The sequence below is a fragment of the Bos taurus genome, chromosome 2 (genome assembly GCF_002263795.3).
Source record: "Bos taurus isolate L1 Dominette 01449 registration number 42190680 breed Hereford chromosome 2, ARS-UCD2.0, whole genome shotgun sequence".
In the NCBI taxonomy this organism is placed as follows: Eukaryota; Metazoa; Chordata; class Mammalia; order Artiodactyla; family Bovidae; genus Bos; species Bos taurus.
In genome coordinates, this window is record NC_037329.1 from 105,104,270 (window position 1) to 105,125,737 (window position 21,468).

A 21,468-nucleotide genomic window follows, 5' to 3' on the forward strand; every position below is an offset into this window, starting at 1 on the left:
TCAGTCGTGCCTGACTCTTTGCAACTCCATGAACCGCAGCATGCCAGGCCTCCCTGTCCATCACCAACTCCTGGAGTTTACCCAAACTCATGTCCATTGAGTCGGTGATGCCATCTAACCATCTCATCCTCTGTCATCCCCTTCTCCTCCTGCCTTCAATTTTTCCCAACATTAGGGTCTTTTCAAATGAGTCAGCTCTTCACATCAGGTGGCCAAAATATTGGAGTTTCAGCTTCAACAAAACCTGCTGCTGCTGCTGCTAAGTTGCTTCAGTCGTGTCCGACTCTGTGCGACCCCATAGATGGCAGCCCACCAGGCTCCCCTGTCCCTGGGATTCTCCAGGCAAGAACACTGGAGTGGGTTGCCATTTCCTTGTCCAATGCATGAAGGTGAAAAATGAAAGTGAAGTTGCTCAGTCGTGTCCGACCCTCAGCGACTCCATGGACTGCAGCCTACCAGGCTCCTCCATCCACGGGATTTTCCAGGCAAGAGTACTGGAGTGGGGTGCCATTGCCTTCTACGACAAAACCTGATAGTCTGCCCTAAATCTCTCCTTCCTCTGCTGCAAATGAGCTGGTGGTAGCAGAGCCCATTGCTCTGTACTCCTTCTCACTCTGAACACCTCTGCTTACTTGCTGAAAATCCAGCCAAGCAGCCCCTCCTTCATGAGTGCAAAGAGAAACTCAACCATAATTAGGAACAAACTAGGGATCTCTGTGATTCCAAGACAGCCCAATACTCAGGAGCCCTTAGAAGAGGAAACATTTATGATAAGAGCTGGAATTAAAGTATTTTCTCCAGCACATAACTATGTGTTGACTCTTTTCAAAGAAGCAGGTTAAGGATCAAAGAACGGAGTTTCCATTTTAACTACTGTTTTGCAATGGTGCAAACATTTTACAAACTTTTTTTAGAGTAATACAATGGCTCCTCTCACAATGGTCTGCAGCATTTAGTTTTTATTCGTATGACTATTACTCGTGAATTTTAATGATGGGAGAAATCACAATGTTAAGGAAAGGTAGGTTAGGTAAATATATTTATTTCAGTATCTAAAAAATTTAAATTTTTAAAAGCAGTGAATTGCTGGGTTGGCCTAGAACCTGGGGGGGGTGGGGGTTGATGACCAACTACACATGTATTTCCCTGAGCCCCAGGCGGCACAGTGACCTTGGCGAGTGCCTCAATTACTTTAGGACCTCACTCCCTCTTCAGTAAATGAGGTGGATGACACCTGCCTTTCTGATTTCCCAAAGTAACTATAAAGATACAGTGAAATGGCTGCAAATCATAAAACATTAGACCAAACATAAATCACAGTTGCGATGTTAAATTATGTCTCAAATGTCATGACTTCATCTTCAGGACCTTTCCGCAGGGGATATCTGAGACAGCGGCTCTATTGCCTGTTTCTCTTCAGTCCTGGAACCTGCCCACCTGCATCGCCTCCTTTGGTTCTGCTGACATGATTTCATGACCTCCCACTGCTGGGTGACATTATAGATTTCTCCCTACATTCTCCACCATGTGCTTGAGAGTATTTTCATCTGTCTCAGGGGCTCTGAGCCTCACTGTTTGCTCCTCATTCCTGCCTCCTTCCCGCTTCTGAGAGGCTTTGTCTGTGACCCTGGTCTCCGCTACGCTCCCCAGCCTTTGCATTCATGGGCTTGCTGGGCCCGTCTCCTCTGACGCGCCTCTTCTCCTCAGTGGGTTCCTGTTATCTCAGCTGCTTGGGATGCTTGTGTGACTTCCCTGACCCAGGACAGGATCCACCTGCCTCCTTTCCTCTCCCACGCTGATGAGAACCCCCCTTTTATCCTGCTGGCGATGCATCCCAGCCAAAGCCCAGCAGGCCAAAGCTACAGACTGCCCAGTGAAGAGGGAGTCCTGTCTCTTCCTCCCTGCACCTCTGTTCAGGGAAACCACTAGGAAGAAAAAGTTCTTCCTCCTTTTTCTTTCCAATTTAACCCACTAGTATGCTGGGAGAGAGAGCAGGCCTTCACCTGTAGAAGGAATGAAATGAACCCCCAGGCTGTACCTTCCTTTGTGGAAGACTGAGAGAGTTGATGTCAGAAAGGAATTTGGGGAGCATCTTGTCCAGGCACCTCATTCCATGGGTGAGAAAGCAGAGACAGGAAGAGAAACGGCCTGCATGAGGGCAAGATGCCAGGCCTGTATCCAAGATGATTAACATATGGTTCCTGTCCTGAGCTGCTTATAATCACCAAAGACATGTTTACTGTATTGACTGGGCAGACATTGCTACTTGCTGATTAATCAGTCATCTTTCATAGTTCTCTTTTTAAAAAAAAAAATTTCGTGGTAAAAGTCACATAATATAAAACATAGTATTTCAACCGTGTTTAACTATAGTTCAGTGGCACTAAGTACATTAGGTGAGGACAAGTACTGTTTGATTCCACTTATATGAGGTTCATAGAATAGTCAAATTTACAGTCAGAAGGCTTCCCTGGTGGCTCAGTGGTAAAGAATCTGCCCACCAATGAAGCAGACCTGGGTGCTATCCCTGGGTTGGGAAAATCCCCTGGAGAAGGAAATGGCAACCTATTCCAATATTCTTGCTTGGGAAATCCCATGGACAGAGGAACCTGGCAGGCTACAGCTGATGGGGGTCGCAGAAGAGTAGGATACTATTTAGCAACTAAACAACAATAAAGTCAGAAAGTACATTGGTAGATGCAAGGAGCTGGGGGTGGGAGGATAGAGGGATGGGGAACTAGTGTTTCATGGAGACTGAGTCTCAGTTTAGCAAGGTGAAACATTCTCATAGTTTTTTTTTTAAATAAGTCCTCGTCCTCTGCAGAAGCAATCTACTGTCTCCCTGGAGGCTGAGCCTCCAACCAATGCACGTGTAGACCTCAAAGGGTCATCAAACGGATGTCCAGACCACATTCTTCTCACCCCAGGCTGCTCCCTTCCCCTCAACCATGCTTCTCCTTGGAGGCTGTGAGGATCTCCAATGGGGATAGTGTAACAGAAGAAGAGACCTGTTCTCTGCTCTTAGCAAGGACTGAAGAACCTCTCACCACTCAGCACCACAGGCAGTTCTCAGAACTTTCATCAGCTCAGAGCCTCTGAGAGTGCAAAGAGATCTCTTTTTCCAAACACTGATTCGCCCTCTTTGGTCTGTAATGTTACTGTGCATTTCTTGGAAGAGCCCATACTTTACTGGAGAAGCCCCTCTCTATTCTGCTTTTCATTTCACGAGCCCTCTTTTCTTCTACAGGAGGGATGAGAAGAAGCTGGTTAAAGATGTTCTTGGAGAGGCTGAGAAATTGCTAGGAAAATTCCTATGGATCAATCAGTACTTATTTTTTCAGGATCCTGGATCAGTTATCTATTACTATAGAACAGACTACTCCAGAACTCAGTGACTTAAAAACAACTACTTTATCGCACATTGTTTTATGGTTCAGGAATTTGGGCAAGGCTCAGTGGGATGACTTATTTATACTCCACATGGTATCACCTGGGACTGCCCACCTAGGACTGAAGGATCCAAGGCAGGTTCAGTTCAGTTGCTCAGTCAGCTCTGACTCTTTTTGACCACATGGACTGCAGTGTGCCAGGCTTCCCAGAGCTTGATCAAACCCATGTCCACCGAGTCAGTGGTGCCATCCAACCATCTTATCCTCTGTTGTCCCCTTCTCCTCCTGCCTTCAATCTTTCCCAGCCTTAGGGTTTTTTCCAATGAGTCAGTTCTTTGCATCAGGGGGCCAAAATATTGGAGCTTCAGCATCACTCCTTCCAGTGAATATTCAGGACTTATTTCCATGGGGTCTTGATGCTGGCAGTTGGTTGGAGTGCCTCAGTTTTCCATGTAGCCTCTTTCTCCAGCAGGATAGTCAGGGATTCTTTACCTATTGGGCTTCCCCAGTGACTCAGATGGTAAAAAAATCTGCCTGCAATGCTGGAGACCTGGGTTTGATCTCTGAGGTTGGGAAGATTCCCTGGAGAAGGGAATGGCAACCCACTCCAGTATTCTTTCCTGCAGAATTCCATGGACAGAGGAACTTGGCAGGCTACAGTCCATGGGGTTGCCAAGTCGGATACACCTGAGCGACTAACACACATAAGACACACTTTACCTGTTGGCTGAGTTTAGTGGGGAAAGTCTTACTGTGCAAGAGCTTACCATGTTTCTGCTTCTGTCACATTTGATGACATCACTTGATCAAGGCAAGTGATATGGCCAAGCTCAGAGTCAGTGTGATAAGGATGACACAAGGTGGCATGATTCCTTGGGGACCATATGCCACCCCTAACATGCACAGATAATCAGTGAATAGTTCCTTGTTGCAGAGTCTATAGCTATGCAGAGTCCTTATCTCCACCCCAGCTAACCACCAATACTCACTCCCTTCTACCCTGTCTGCTCGCATTTCAGATGATGTCCCTGTACTGCAGATTAGACATGGTTACTTAGTTCCTGACACACATCAGCAAGAATGAGTAAAGAGGAGCTCTGGCTCTTTGGGGTAGGTTTAATAAACACCCTTCTTCTCAAAATAAAATAACCTCTAGATTTTCCATTAGTGGGCATCATGTGTCCAGAGGCTCAGAGTGAGGTACAGAGATGTGGGCACCTGGCTGTGCCCCTGCTTCAAGGGGCAAGGATGTCAGGGAAATAATATGGAAACCATTTAGTCACATGGAGTGGGTAATTGGCCTAGGGTTGCCAAGGGAGGGTGATTCGGAGTGGGATGCTAGAGTCAGTCCTCCTGGGACATGTGATTAAATCATACTTCGTAACTTTGGGGAGGCTAAATACCCTCTCTGAGCTGAAGTTTCCACCTATGGAAAATGGGAGCACTATCAATCAATCAACCAAGATTGTTTTGAAGATCAAATGGTAACACACGTCAGGTATTTATCACTTTGTCACATTGTAATGGCTCACAAGTTTAACTACTTTGATTGACACTAATACAAACTTACCCCATCTTTCCACTATTCTCCTTGAAGAATGAAATCCAAAAATATGTATATCCTAGTGCAGAAGACCAAGGGAAAAAGGAAGAAAAAAGTGAGAAGGAGGGTGAGAGAAAGAGATGGTAAGGAGAGACTGAAAAAGAAGGAGGACAAAAAGGAGATGAAAAGGAGGAGCAGCGAAGGGGAGAGAGAAAGAAACAAAAAAAGAGATGGCAAGGCTGAACACACACATGCTTTAAGACCAGAGAGTATTTTCCGAGAAGGAGTCACATCTCTGGGGTTACCCAAAGCTCACTCGGCTCCTGGCAAACCTAAAGAATTTGCCATTGGGAGAGGCTGTGTGTCAGAGAGCAAATGAATGTTGCCACCCAAGGTGTCTGTACCAACTTGGACAGGATCCCATGGAAAAAAGAGAAGGGAGTGGGAGTGAGGGAAGGGGACTATTTCTCAGAGCAAGGCTGAGTGGTTGGCTGGGAATTCAACCATGAGACCTGGCCCATTAACAAATCTGCAAATAATACATACAGTTCTCCCTACATTTTTAGCTCCCAAAGGAAAAACAGAGCAGCCCTAGCTCTCCACACACTTTTTCAGACCAAGTCTCTTTCAGTTTCGCCCTCCTCTTTTGCATCTCCTTGGCCTGTTTCTTCCACCAGGGACCTCAGGGCTAGGTACTGGTATGGATGGAAATGAAACTAACTTCTTGCCAAGGAGGAACAGGAACAGAGCAACATGAAGGGCGCATCCCCTGTCCAAGATCCATTCTCAGTAATAAGGTACCACCAGGGCTGAGATTGCAGACTTCATATATGTGTAGATGGAAGGATTAGTGACGACTCAAAACAGGGATGTGGATGGTATGAAAACCAGTTTTCTAATTTATGGAACTCAAGACTTAGGATGATAAAAAGAGCATACTCCCAGCACACCGAGTCACAAGAAATCTCTCTGGACATTAACATCTTCAGACATCCCCTCCTGATTAATGTCACTGACTACAGTGCTGGTTCAATAATCTGAGAAGGACCTTTCTCCAAAATTGTTTGTGATGATATGTTTCTTTCAAGTATTGCTTGCTGTTGTTGTTGTTTAGTTGCTAAAATCGTGTCTGACTCTTTTTGCGATCCCGTGGACTGTAGCCTGCCAGGCTCCTCTGTCCATGGGATTTCCCAGGCAAGAATACTGGAGTGGGTTGCCACTTCCTTCTCCAAGGGATTGTCCTGACCTAGGGATTGAACCTGTGCCTCCTGCATTGGCAGGCAGATTCTTTACCATTGAGCCATCAGGGAAGCCCCATAAGTATCATTTAATAACCAATTAAAAAGATTTAGAATTAAGGGTAGAAAATTTAGGTAATAAATTCATATTATTAATATTTCTGTATTTAGAAATCTGCTCATTTTTGGTACTTTATGTTCTTGTCATACTTAAGGAAATTAGGTCTATTGGAATTACAGACCAACCTTGTAATTCCATTTACAATAAGTAATTGAATGATTAGTTTAGGTATGAGTTTTGGTTTAAATCTTAGTTTATATTGTTTTCAAATAATTTAGGGATTTCCACGTGGCCCTAGTGGTAAAGAACCCACCTGCCAATGCAGGAGACATAAGAGACTCCAGTTTGATCTTTGGGTTGGGAAGATCCCCTGGAAAAGGGCACGCAAACTACTCCAGTATTCTTGCCTGAAGAATCCCATGGACAGAGGAGCCTGGCGACCTATGGTCCACGGGGTTTGCAGAGTCAGACATGACTGAAGCGACTTAGCGTGGTTAGCACAAATAATTAAGAAAACTTAATAATCGCTATTTTAAAAAGTTAATTCATTAGATTTATATGAATCATTTAAGTAACATAAAATTTACTGGACAATCAAAGTTAGGTGAAATAAATTTATCAATGTGATACAGAATTTTTTTTAATAAGTTTGTAACTAGGACCAAACATTAATCAAAACTCCTTAAAAGTGATGGTTAAACTCACTAGCTGCTTAATAAGAACTGTATAATTTATAAATTGAAAAGTAATAGATTAAAGAAGAGCAAGACTTTTGAATGTGGACCCTTAATTAATAGAATATTTTTAAAAATGATCTCTAGGTAACATTTTCTGTTCATAAAAGCTACCTGGAAAACATAAAAGATAGTACATTATTTTGAGCATGGTGATTATTAGTGTATTGGCTTTCTATTACAGTATAATAAATTATCTCAAAATGAGCAGCTTAAATGAATGCCCATTAATTATTATCTCACAGTTTTCACAGATCAGTAATCCAGGTACAGATTCACTTGGTCTTTGTTCAGGGTTTTATAAGACTGCAGTCAAGATTTCAGGCAGGGCTAGGGTCTCATCTGAGGATCGAAGTCCTCGTCCAAGTTCACGTGAGTGTTAGCAGAATTCATCTCCTCACAGCTTTAGCGCTCACAGTGGCTTGTTGCTTCCAGCTCAGCAAGAGGAAGCATCTCTAACTTCTAAGTCCTGTTTTAAAGAGTTTGTCTGATTAGACCAGGCCCACCCAGCATAGTCCCCCTCTAAATTAACTCAAAGCCAGCTGATGGGGTGAGGGTAGAAAAGAAATAGGAGAGGGGGATTAAAAGGTGCAAACTTCCAGTTGCAATATATGAGAGTCATGGGTGTGAAATGTATTAATATGGGGAATATAGTCAATAAGTATGTGGGATCTTTGGCAATATATGGTAACTAAACTTATCATGGTGATTGTTTTGAAATGTGTAGAAATATCGAATCACTATGCTGTGTAACTGGAACTAACATAGTGTTGTAGGCCGATTATACTTCAAAAACAAACATACAAAGAAGCTCATAGAAAAAGAGATCGTATTTGTGGTTACCAGAGGCAGGGGGTAAGGGAGGAGGAATTAGATAAAGGTAGTCAAAAGTTACAAACTCCCAGTTGTAAGATGAAGAATTACTAGAGATGTGATAGACAGCATGATGAATATAATTAACACTGTATATTAAGGAAAATTGTCATGTCTGGAAGAATTAAGAGGAAATGGCAACCCACTCCAGTATTCTTCCCTGGAGAATCCCACGGACAGAGAAGCCTGATGGGCTATATTCCATAGGGTTGCACAAAGTCAGACATGACTGAAGCGACTAAGCACACACACACCTTCAAATCTCAGGTGGAACTCTCAGCTGAGGCCTGGACACAGAGGGCTGGAAGGAACCAGCATCCATGAAATAGAGATGATGGTAAAGAGTGTTCTTTCACCATCAGCTTTCTCTACATGAACAAGGTGCTTTTGGCCCAAGGCAAGTATTCACCACCTGCTGGAGGGGGTGGGGTTTGCATGACCATTTTGCTCAAAGGTTTGCTGTCTCCTTGGACCAGACCCACTGGACTCTGATGTGGGCAACACCTCCTTCTAATAAAGGTTGTGTCATTGCCCCTCTGTGCCTGCCCCTCATTCAGGGTTCTGGTCTCAAACTCTGCAGCATCTTAGAATCATCCAGGCAGTTATTAAAATCTCAACAACTAGGCTGCCTCCAGACTGGCTGAATCAAAATCTCTGGAGTAAGACCCAGGCTCCACTCAGTGTTTTATAAAGTACCCAGGTGATTCCAGTGCTTCCCTAAGATACTGAGGCAGGACATCCAACTTTGGAGTTTCCCCAAATCCTCCTTTCTTGCCCCAGTTCTCCCACAACTAATTCCCTCATTGCCAGAGACTCTAAGACATTCACTCCTTGATCAGTATCCCCATCTCACTTAGAGCCCATGTCTAGGTTTATGCTCCTTCCACTCCTTCTGAATTTCAGAGCCAGAGGGATCCCAGAGTCCATTTGACTTGAAGTCTTCATTGAATGAACACTTGAGGTTCATGAGAAGAAATTCAGGAAGTTTGGTAAGTGCAGAGGAGCATGGGCCACTTCCTGCTCTAACTGCTTTTCAGAGCTTGGAAATCCTCTCAGTGGCCACTGAGCCCCTTTGGGAAAAGCAACAGTTTGATTGGCTTTCTGGAAAGTCAAGCTGTGGTCAGTTTATGGGAAGCCTTATCATGGGAAATCAACATCAAGAATTTACTAAGAGTGAAGATGGTAGGCAACAGGGAGCCACTGAAGATTCTGGAGCATCAGAGTGCCATGCCTGCTGCTGAACTTAAGGATGATTGTTCTGACAGTGATGGTTAGGATGGAATGAAGAGAGATTGTTGGCAGTGAAACAAGACAGAAAGCAGAGCCAAGCAGTTCTGAAGGAGGCGAGAAGCTGAGAGAAGGACAGATTTGAAGAATAGAGGGGAGAAAGATCACCAGTAAGTGTGCCTCTGACCTCTTCTCCATTTTGTCAACCGAGTCATGACCTGGAGCTGGCATCTGAAAAGCCAGAGTTGGCCTGAACCCAAATGTCTTCAGCATAAGACTGGAGCATGGGATGAAGACCTAATGAAGAGAAAGAAGATGACGAGCTTGGACACAAACCTGTGAGCTTTGGACTCTTGCACTGGTGTCTTACAGAGGGCAGGGACTAGTGTTTTGTTCTAGCGATGGCTGATGTGTAGTGGAGTTGGTTGGTGTTGGCTTATGGACTGAAAGTGGAGCAGGAACCACTGGGCCACGTGGTCTCTGGACTTTACAGGGACTCCTAGCTTAATCCTGAAGCCAAGCATGTGGATGTGGATGAATCTAGAGCACAGTGGATGGAACGGACCAAACTTTCAGGTTGCTTCTGGGGTTGTTCCTCCCTTGGCTTGGCTTGGAAGCCTGAGTTCTTCCAATCTGATGGGAAGGGAAGAAAAAGAAGGGGAAGAGAGGAAAAGATATTTACTTAACTCTTCAAATTTATGATTTTCAGCTATAGATGTGGCTAAGACCACAGTGCCTTTTAAGCTAGCTTATTGCTGGTTTTATCAGGAGATAAAACATTTATCAGGAGATAAAATCAAGTGCACATTGTTAGAAGTGATCTCATGGGTCAAAAATCTGACCTTAGCATGAGATTTTTAGGACACTGTCCCTGAATTCCCGGGGTGCTTATTTGGGGGAACAAACAGAGAGACACACATTGTAGTTGCTCATAGTTTCTGGGTTTGAAATCTCTGTATCTTTCTGGCTGAGTATCCTGGGACAAATTATTTAACATCTCTGTGCCTGATTTTCCTTACCCATGAAATGGAAATAAAAATTATACCCAAATCATCAATGTGAAAAGTAAAATGTATGGAAACAGGTAAAGCACACAGAAGCATGCAGAGCCACATAATAAGTGCTCGATAAATAGCTGTTACTATTATCTTGGGGCTTCCCTTGTGGCTCAGCTGGTAAAGAATCCGCCTGCAATGTGGGAGACTTGGGTTCCATCCCTGGGTTGGGAAGATCCCCTGGAGAAGGGAAAGGCTACCCACTCCAGTATTCTGGCCTGGAGAATTCCATACCATTCAGGGATTTCTGAGGTAGTATGTCATAGCAAAACACCACTGGCCTGGGAGTCTGGATGCCTCAATTCTACTCTTTTTTTCTGTCGGTGACTAGTTTTCTGAACTTTCAAATCATGTTTAACTTCTGATAGACTCAGTTACTTCATCTATACAACAGAGATAATCATAGTCTGCCTTGCCATGTGATTGTGAAGATCAAATGTGAAAATGGATGGAGAAGCAGCTTGCTAACTAGGGAACTCCACAGAGATGGAGGGGACCATCCTTATTGATTTGCCATCTGGGCTTCAGCTTGCTGTGTTGTCCCCCACCTCTGTGACCCTGCTCCCCACTGTACACAGAGTTGGTGGACCAGAAGGGTACCACCTGGGGCACTGTTCTCCCATGGTGGGACCCTGGACAGGAAGTTTATCCTTTAAATCTCCCATCTTCTCTCTTTATTCACTCTACCTTCTAGTACCCATCTTGGATCTTCTATTGAGGCTTTTTACTTTGTTTGAAAAATATCTAACATGTAACCAAAATAAGAGTTAGGAACCAATTTAAAGTCATGTATTCCACACATCAGAACTTTAAGTCTCAAAGAGCTACAACTGCCTGATGGAATTTGGTCCCAGAACACTGCTGGTATGGTGATCCACTCACCTGGAATGATCAGAAGGCTTGGGGTTTGAGTCCTGTCCACATCCCGGACCTGCCCTGCAATGTCATTCAGGAACTCACTGTGTTGAATTGGGTTCCCTGGAAAATGAAGGGGTTAAATTGGATTCCACTGATCTCCATTATAAGCCATTTATGTGCCCGTGACTTTAAAATGCCAATAAAATCCGTTATTACAAAGAATAGATATTTCATTTTAGTTCAAAAGAAGAGTATTCTAACACAGTTGTCCAAAGATGGAATGAAAAACTATGAGCTCCTTGTATGTAGAAGTTTTCAAGCAGAGACTGAATGACTTTCTGTAAGTAAAATCCTGCAGAAGGAATGGCTGGCTGGATTTTAAGATCTCTGCCCACTTGGAGATCAAGGGATTCTGTGAATTTTAGGAAATAGGAGGGGCCACAAAAAAACTAATGAGAAATATTAAGGAATGGGGTATTGTGATCCTCCTCAAAGCTTGCCCTGCTAGGAACCACATACTCAATCTCTTTGAAAGATCAGCCTTGAGTGAGGAGACCCCCAGCCAGGTGAAATACTTGACTTTGAATGAACCTTCTCAAGGAAGAGGAGTGGAGCCTGGGCTGTCCTGAGAGGCAGGTATTTCTTATATCAGAGCAGAGGCAAGTGCCAGGAGGAAGTATTTTCCCCCACTTAACCTGGATGGAGACTGCAGCATGGGCTGCAGAGGGCAAAAAAAAAAAAAAAAAGGAATAAATCTTTATTTTCCTGGTTTGTGGACCTCCAAGAAGAACACTTTTTACTTATTAGCCTGTCTAGACATAGGACCTCACCAACTGGGCTGGCTCTTTCTCTTACAATTTTCCTTCCTCTGTCACTCTTGCTGAGGATGGGGAAGAAGGTTGAAAGCTGATACCAGCAATTATGCAAGGACAGCATGGAGGCTGTTCCACGGGTCCTGGATTTGAGACTGAGATGGATCCAACAAGATGTTTTTAAAGATTTCCGACCCTGGGCAGAGGGAACCATCAAGCGGAGTGAAAGTTGGAAATTTAGGAAGATGTGTGGTTCTACTTGGACTCTCGGACAGATGCTCCATTTCACCACCGACATGACTTATCTGCGGGTGCTGTAAATAGGACTGTTTGAATGTGCTGTGAGGCAGCGCTGTGGGCGGCCCAGGGCGGGTGTCACCTGTGAAGAAGACTGACTGGTAGAAAGAGCTGTCTTAGTCAGCTTGGGCTGCTACACCAAAACACCACAGACTGGGTGGCTTAAACCACGGATCTTTATTTCTCACAGTTCTGGAAGCTGGGGAGTTCAAGATCAAGGCAGTGGCAGATTCAGTGTCTGGTGAGGGCCTGCCTCCTGTCTGGTAGACTGCCACCTTCTTGCTCTGCCCTCACATGGCTTTTTCTTGGTGCATGGCCCTGGAGTGAGGAAAATCTCTCTCTCTCCTTCTTCCTTAAGAGTGCTAATTATATCATGATGTTCCTATTTTCAAGACTTAATCCAAATCTAAGTACCTCCCAAAGGCTACACCTCCAAATACCATCACATGGAGAGTTAGGGCTTCAACACACAAATTTAAGGGGGGACAAGAAAGAGATCAAACCAGTCAATCTTAAATGAAATCAACACTGAATACTTATTGGAAGGGCTGATGCTGAAGCTGAAACTCCAATACTTTGGCCACCTGTTGTGAGGAGCTGACTCATTGGAAAAGACTCTGGTGCTGGGAAAGATGGAGGGCTAGAGGAGAAGGAGGTGACAGAGGATGAGGTGGTTGGATGGAATCACCAACTCAATGGACATGAGTTTGAGAAAACTCCAGGAGATAGTGAAGGACAGGGAAGCCTGGTGTGCTGTAGTCCATGAGGTCATAAAGTCAGTCATGACTGAGCGACTAAATAACAACAACACACCATTCAGCTCATGTTTGCATCATAGGCTTGGCCACTAGATTCCCAGAGTCCTTCTGGCCAGTAGATCCCCCATTATGTGAACTCACACAGTGCTGGTGCAGGACTAAGCCTTTTCTTACCTACTTATCCCCAGGGATCTATGCAGCCCAGAATCACATGGGCTTGGATAACAGGCTGAAAAGCAGGAGTTAGGAAACTCTGGCCACATTGTGGTTGTACAGAGTCATAGTCATGGAGAGAGGACAGTGACATGTGTAGGTCAGCTGGCTCTGCATCTCACAGGGGTTAGTGAGTTGGAGGGGAAGAAGATCTGAGCTCCTTAACACAGCCATGCTATATGGATGGTTACCAGCCTGTCTCTAGTATCACTGCTCTGAATCAGAAAATGGACTGAAATTGCCAAACAGTGGCGATGAAGGTGCACTTGGACTTTCTGGACACACCAGTTGCCAAGACTCAAACTGGTGTAGGAGAAATAAGTATTCATTAAGCATCCATTTATAAGATAGTACTCTGAGGCTAAACAAGGACCACTGACCCTAGTATTAACCTTCATTTTGGTACTGAAAAAAAAGTTATCTTGCATGTAGTAGTTCCTGTTTAGTCACTAAGTTGTGTCGGATTCTTTGAGACCCTGTGGATTGTGGCCCACCAAGTGTCTCTGTCAAGAGTTCTCAGGCAAGAATATGGGAGTGGTCCATTTCCTTCTCTAGGGGATCTTCCTGAGCCAGGGATTGAAGCCGCATCTCCTGCATTGGCAGGCAGATTACTGCGGAGCCAGCGGGGAATCCCTTTTGCACTTAGTAGTCTTTCAGTAAATGTTGAATTGAAGAATGTAATTGAATGGTGATTCAGCCAAGGTCTAAATAGAGGAAGGGAGACCCTGAATCTCTTCCAGTCCTGGATTAGATGGCAAGTAAGGCTTCTGTGTGCCAGTCTGGAGCCACAGCTTTCAGAAGCAATTCAAAGGTTACACAGTTGAGACACAAGAGAAAAAATAAACAGCTTTTGAATTGCTTATTCTTTAGGTCCTTAAGGCAGTAAGTTTATTTAGCAGCATGGAGCTCTGTGTGGGGTGTTAGAAGAACATTTTGTTTATTCATTCACTTATTCATTCATTCACTTATTCATTCATTGACTTATTCATCACATAATTATGAAGCACATAGCATATACTAGGTGCTGGGCTTAGCACCGAGGCTAGAGTAGCAAATAAGATAAACACAGTTTTGTCCTTGAGAAGCCTCTAGCCCCGGGAGGAAGCCGAACATTGAAAACAGATGTTTCAAGTTTGATGAATGAGTGATGGGGCAATGCAAGGTGCTATGGATTGAATTTTTCATATAATGAAATTTTTATTAACTCAAAATATGATTCAAATGAAAATTAAATTTTATCACAAACATATTGTGGCCATGACTTTTCAAGCGAATTGTAATGAACATATTGGGACTTACTCATATAAACAAGTATTTTCTCCAATAAAGCTCACTCTGAGAGCATGTGTTCATATTTCAATGATATTTTTCTGGTTCAGTTCAGTTCAGTTGCTTAGTCGTGTCTGACTCTTTGTGACCCCATGGACTGCAGCACACCAGGATTCCTTGTCTGTCAACAACTCCCGGAGTTTGCTCAAACTCATGTCCATTGAGTCTGTGATGCCATCCAACCATCTTATCCTCTGTCATCCCCTTCTCCTCCTGCCTTCAATCTTTCCCAGCATCAGGGTCTTCTCCAATGAGTCAGTTCTTCAAAGCAAGTGGCCAGAGTATTGGAGTTTCAGCTTCAGCATCAGTCCTTCCAATGAATATTCAGGACTAATTTCTTTTACGATTGACTGGTTGGATCTCCTTGCAGTCCAAAGGCCTCTCAAGATTATTCTCCAACACCACAATTCAAAAGTAACTTTTCTGGTTACTAGTATGTATTATCATTTCAAATTTGCACTAAAGGGTGGATATATTCTCCTGACTCTTCTTTTACTGTTGATCCTTTGATCTTAATTCTGGCTTCTAGAGTTGCTGTGAATGACCATGGGTTTGTCTCTACCTAGCTGCGTGAGCTTGACAAGTTATGTGACCTTGGTTTTCTGAAGAGCAGAATGTTGTTTGTGATTCTATCCTGTTCTGACTCCTATCAACCTGGTGTCTTATTTCGGGACTCTCACCATCTGAACTTGCAGGCTGTTGTCAGGGAGGGGAGGGCCCAGTGGACAGTAGGTGCCATTCATCTCGTCTATGCTGTGCACCTGTGCTGACTAGCTGATGGAGGGAGTGGTTCTTTTCTACTTCAGTTTTGTTGCTAATTACAGGCACAGACTTTATTATATAGGAGACATGCTCACAGTGACTGATACCTATCAGTGTTGGGATCTTCCTCAGACATGCAAAACAAGTGAGGCAACTGCTATTTGTGATGGTCTTAGTCCCAAAGCCATGCCATTCATCCCCAGGGCCCTTATAAAAGTGCAGATTGAGATCCACTTTGCTGACATACTGAGGGTCCCTAGACCATTAGACTATTCAGGTAAGATCTAAATCAAATCCCTAACGATTATGCAGTGGAAATGAGAAATAGATTTAAGGGACTAGATCTGACAGACAGAGTGCCTGATGAACTATGGACGGAGGTTCATGACATTGTACAGGAGACAGGGAGTAAGACCATCCCAAAGAAAAAGAAATGCAAAAAAGCAAAACGGCTGTCTGAGGAGGTCTTACAAATAGCTGTGAAACAAAGAGAAGCAAAAAGCAAAGGAGAAAAGGAAAGATGTACCCATTTGAATGCAGAGTTCCAAAGAATAGCAAGGAGAAATAAGAAAGCCTTCCTCAGTGATCAATGCAAAGAAATAGAGGAAAACAATAGAATGGGAAAGACTAGAAATTTCTTCAAGAAAATTAGAGATACCAAGGGCATATTTCATGCAAAGATGGGCACAATAAAGGACAGAAATGGACCTAACAGAAGCAGAAGATATTAAGAAGAGCTGGCAAGAATACACAGAAGAACTATACAAAAAAGATCTCCTGACCCAGATAATCACGATGGTGTGATCACTGACCTAGAGCCAGACATCCTGGAATGTGAAGTCAAGTGGGCCTTAGGAAGCATCACTATGAACAAAGCTAGTGGAGGTGATGAAATTCCAGTTGAGCTATTTCAAATCCTAAAAGATGATGCTGTGAAAGTGTTGCACTCAACATGCCAACAAATTTGGAAAACTCAGCAGTGGCCACAGGACTGGAAAAGGTCAGTTTTCATTCTAATCCCAAAGAAAGGCAATGCCAAAGAATGCTCAAACTACCATACAATTGTACTCATCTCAGAACCCCAGGGACAGGGGAGCCTGGTGGGCTGCCGTCTATGGGGTCACACAGTGTCGGACGTGACTGAAGTGACTTAGCAGCAGCAGCAGCACACACCAGTAACTTAATGCTCACAATTGTCCAAGCCAGGCTTCAGCAATACGTGAACCATGAACTTCCAGATGTTCAAGCTCGTTAGAAAAGGCAGAGGAATCAGAGATCAAATTGCCAACATCAATTGGATGATCAAAAAAGCAAGAGAGTTCCAGAAAAACATCTGTTTCTGCTTTATTGACTATGCCAAAGTGCTGGGGTCCAGCCCCGGCTGATCCAGGGTATTCGAAGGAGAGATGGCATAGGCGACCTATTTATTTAAATATTCATCAAAGATATAAAGAGTAATAGAATGAGGATAGCTCAGTGAGGAAATTCAGTGGAGAAAAGAGGCTGAGTAGCTTGGTTTACGCGGGAGACCAATAAAACTTCAAGACAAGAAGTTTGCACCACTTACGTAGGCCACAGGCGTCCTTCCGTTCTCCCGAAGGAGAGGAGACACTGAGGCCTCCCCGGTCGGATCTTAGAAGCCCAGGCATAATTAGTAAGCATGGCGGGTTCCATGCTCCAGATGGAGACTCAGCCAGAATTTGAGAGAGAGAGCGACATGGGGAGACCAAGTTTCGGTGAACAAGGCCCGCACTTTATTTTCCAAAGTAGTTTTTATACCTTAAGTTATGCATAGAGGATAACGGGGGAAGGGGTAGAGTCATGCAGTAAGCCAGGCTTTCTTCCTGAAAACTTATCATATGCAAAAGTTTAGGTGATTTGCATCATCTTCTGGCCCAGAGGCCTGTTAACATTTTAAGACCCTTTCTTCAGAAAACTTATTTTTCTCTAAAGGTGATTGGTCAGGAGCCACCCTCCAAAAGCATTAGATAAAGTTGCATTCCTATAGGGCAAAGGTGTGGTGGGCTATAATAAGTAAAAGAATTAACTCAAGGGTCCAAGGTTACAAACATTAAAGCTACTACTTACACCAATTATATTAATCAATACACTGCCAGGGACACAGCAGATAAGGGATATGGAGACTTAGCGCAAACATTGGCCCAACAAGTGAAAAACCCTTCACCAATACAATTTCTAATCAATCTTTTAACTACTCAAAGGAATCTGTGTTTAGACAGTTTAGAACATCTCCTGCCTCTCACAGTTGGGAGGCTCTGAACAATCACATGTGGCCAGAAAAACCTATTCAGGCAGGCTAGAGGATTTCCAAAGGAGTTTGTAGGTTGAAACACTGTCACACCCAGGAATTATTAACTGGGGCTGTAAGCTAACTCTTTTTTCAGAGAGAGGTAGTGGGGGACAGCCCCCCGTAAAGTCAGAGGTGTAGGTGAAAGCACAAAGCAGAAAGTAGGCAGACTATGGTTTTGGGGGTAGATGCTTGAGAATTTCCAGGGGGACTCCTGAGGCTCGATCCCACCTTTGCGTATGCCGAGCCTCCTTCCTCATGACCTTTGCCACGGGCGGAGTTCCTCATGCTGGCTCCTGGCAGTGATAGACATCCAGTTGAGCTATTCCAGATCCTGAGAGATTATGCTGTGAAAGTGCTGCACTCAGTATGCAATATGCAATATGCACTCAATATGCAATATGCCAGCTCCCGGCACCAAAGCCTTTGACTGTGTGGATTGCAATAAACTATGGAAAATTCTGAAAGAGATGGGAATACCAGACTACCTGACCTACCTCTTGGGAAATCTGTATGCAGGTCAGGAAGCAACAGTTAGAACTGGACATGGAAAAACAGACTGGTTCCAAATAGGAAAAGGAGTACATCAAGGCTGTATATTGTCACCCTGCTTATTTAACTTACATGCAGAGTACATCACGACGTGCTATGTTAGGCTGGATGAAGCACAAGCTGGAATCAAGATTGCTGGGAGAAATACCAATAACCTCAGATATGCAGATGATACCACCCTTATGGCAGAAAGTGAAGAGGAACTCAAAAGCCTCTTGATGAAAGTGAAAGAGGAGAATGAAAAAGTTGGCTTAAAGCTCAACATTCAGAAAACAAAGATCATGGCATCTAGTCCCATCACTTCATGGAAAATAGATGGAGAAACAGTGGAAACAATGACAGACTTTATTTTTTTGGGCTCCAAAATCACTACAGATGGTGACTGCAGCCATGAAATGAAAAGACACTTGCTCTCCTTGGAAGAAAAGTTATGACCAACCTAGATAGCATATTCAAAAGCAGAGACATTACTTTGCCAACAAAGGTCCGTCTAGTTAAGGCTATGGTTTTTCCAGTAGTCATGTATGGATGTGAGAGTTGGACTATAAAGAAAGCTGAGCACTGAAGAATTGATGCTTTTGAACTGTGGTGTTGGAGAAGACGCTTGAGAATCCTTTAAACTGCAAGGAAATCCAACCAGTCCATCCTAAAGGAAATCAGTCCTGAATATTCGTTGGAAGGACTGATGTTGAACCTGAAACTCCAATATTCTAGCCACCTGATGTGCAAACCTCACTCATTGGAAAAGACCCTGATGCTGGGAAAGATTGAAGGCGGGAGGAGAAGGGGACAACAGAGGATGAGATGGTTGGATGGCATCACAGACTCAGTGGACATGAGTTTGAATAGACTTCAGGAGTAGGTGATGAACAGGGAGACCTGGCATGCTGCAGTCCATGGGGTCACAAAGAATCGGACACAACTGAGCGACTGACTGAACTGAACTGAAGGTCCCTGGACCATAGCAGAAAACGAAGTTCTGAGAGCCTCAGGGATTATCTGAGTATGCTTTCTCCATGATCAGGCAGCACATGTGTGCATTCTGCTAACTAGGTTGGCCACAGGTGGCTTCAGAATATCCACGTTGATGGCAAGAGGAGCCTTGGAGGTCATCTGCTTTCATCTCATCATGAGTAAATGAGGAAAGAGATTAATGGACACTTTTGCAATCACACGGCTAAGTTGAACTCATGTTCTCCTGAATTGATGTTCCAGTTGGCTTCCTCTCCATCTTTGATCACTGGGCTCTTTGTTCAGACATCTGAAATTATGATCCAGTGCTGTACATGTTTGATTACGAAGTTTCAACATGGAGGCCTATGGGCTGTGCCCAGCATTCGTATCTGATCGTGTCCAACTCTTGTGACCCCTTGGACTATAGCCTGCCAGGCTCCTCTGTCCATGGGATTTCTGAGTTAAGAATACCAGAGTGGGTTGCCATTTCCTTCTCCAGAGTCTCTTCCCAACCCAGGAATCCAACCCAGGTCTCCTCCATTGCAGGCAGATTCTTTATGAACTGAGCTAGGAGGGAAGTCCTTAGTTTTCTACAGAGTTTGACAATTGAGATGCTATTTTAGGGGAGGAGCCAAGATGGTGGAGGAGTAGGACGGGGAGAACACTTTCTCCCCCACAAATTCATCAAAAGAGCATTTAAACGTCGAGTAAATTCCACAAAACAACTTCTGAATGCCGGCAGAGGACATCAGGCACCCAGAAAAGCAATCCAACTCTTTGAAAGGAGGTAGGAAAAAATATAAAAGACAAAAAAAAAAAAAAGAGATGCTATTTTAAAGTCCATGATGCATTTACATGAAATGAAAAATAAAATTTTTCATTTCCTCTTGAAAAATGCAGAAAACTCTGGAAGAGCAACACAGCGATCATGATGTCAGGTTTTGTGGTCTCTCCAGATTGCCAATGTCCCCCCACTTCCATGACTGTGTTTATTCTCACCTAAGAGTTGCCCTGAGAAGAGTTATCTGATGGCTCTGTGAGATTTGCCCTATAGCTCTGTGTAAGGGTATGCTCTATATACACTTGGGCTTCCCTGGTGTCTCAGATGGTAAAGCGTCTGCCTGTAATGCAGGAGACCCAGGTTCGATCCCTGGGTTGGGAAGATCCTCTGGAGAAGGAAATGGTGACCCGCTCCAGTACCCTTGCCTGGAAAATTCCATGGACTGAGGAGCCTGGTAGGCTACAGTCCATGGGGTCGCAGAGTCAGACATGACTGAGTGACTTCACTTCACTTCAAGTGTATGCTCTAGGGCCCTCACCAAGCTTCTACCATGCCCAAATCCACCTGTCCTGATCTAAATGATGCCAGTGCCCCAACCCCTGCATCTAGCCATGCTCATTCACTAGCATCCCCAGTGCCTTTCTGATGGATCCTCTCCTTCTGTCCTTTGTAGAAAAACTCACCTTCCTGTTTCAACCAAACTGCTCTTTATTGCCCTCGGAATCACCAGTAAGCCTTTGGCATAGGCTATTAAACTGGGATTTATAGCCTTCCAGGAGACAGAAAATTCCCAGAATCCATATGGATTCAAATTTTGAATGTGTGTGCATTTTTAAAATTAACTGTTACTGGAGTATAGTTGCTTTACAATGTTGTGTTTCTACTGTAAAGCGAAGTGAATCAGCTATCTGTGTACATATATCCTCTGTTTTTTTGGATTTCCTTGCCATTTAGGTCACCACAGAGCACTGAGTAGAGTTCCTTGTGCTGTACAGTAGGTTCCATTAGTTACCTATTTTATACATAGTATCCATAGTGTATGCAAGTAACTTTTTAAAAAAACTTTTATCATTATTATTATTTGGCTGTGTTGCTTCTGACTTTGGTGCTTTGAGGGGGTTATTCTCTAGTTGTGGTGCACAGGCTTCTCATTGCGGTAGCTTCCTTGTTGTGGGGCACAGGCTCTGTGGCTCCTGGGCTTCAGGAGTTTTGGCCCGTGGGCTCTACAGCACAAGCTCATTTCGTTGTGGTACATGGGCTTAGTTGCTCTGCCGCATGTGGAATCTTCCGGGACCAGTCATCAAACCCATGTCCCTGCACTGGCAGGTGGATTCTTAACCACTGGACCACCATGGAAGTCCCTGTAAGTCATTTTAAAGGAAAATGTCCATGGCTTTCTTTCATCTTTATTTACAAGGCCCTGGAGGAGGGTACGGCAACCTATTCCAGTATTCTTGCCTGGAGGGTCCCATGGAGAGGAGCCTGGTGGGCTACAGTCCCTGGGGTCGCAAAAAGTTGGAGATGACTAAAGCAGCTTAGTACAATAGTACTTGTTTTCTGCCCTCTGCTTACCCTTTATGAGTCTTTCTCCTCTTTGTAGGTTTCTTCCCCAGTGAGCAGGCTCTGTGGTCTTAAGGCAATGTTTCCAAGGGGTGGTTAAAGAGGGAGAAATGTGGTTCTTGCTACAAACACTGAGAAGGTTGCATATTTGCCTCGAATCTGGA

At 44.1% G+C, this 21,468-nt stretch overlaps 1 non-coding gene across 1 annotated transcript; it reads left to right on the top strand.

Moving 5' to 3' along the window:
- Positions 1 to 20,053: 20,053 nt before the first annotated feature.
- Positions 20,054 to 20,125, top strand: TRNAY-GUA (transfer RNA tyrosine (anticodon GUA)). Its single transcript has one exon. It is a non-coding gene; the product is annotated as a tRNA-Tyr (tRNA).
- Positions 20,126 to 21,468: the final 1,343 nt, after the last annotated feature.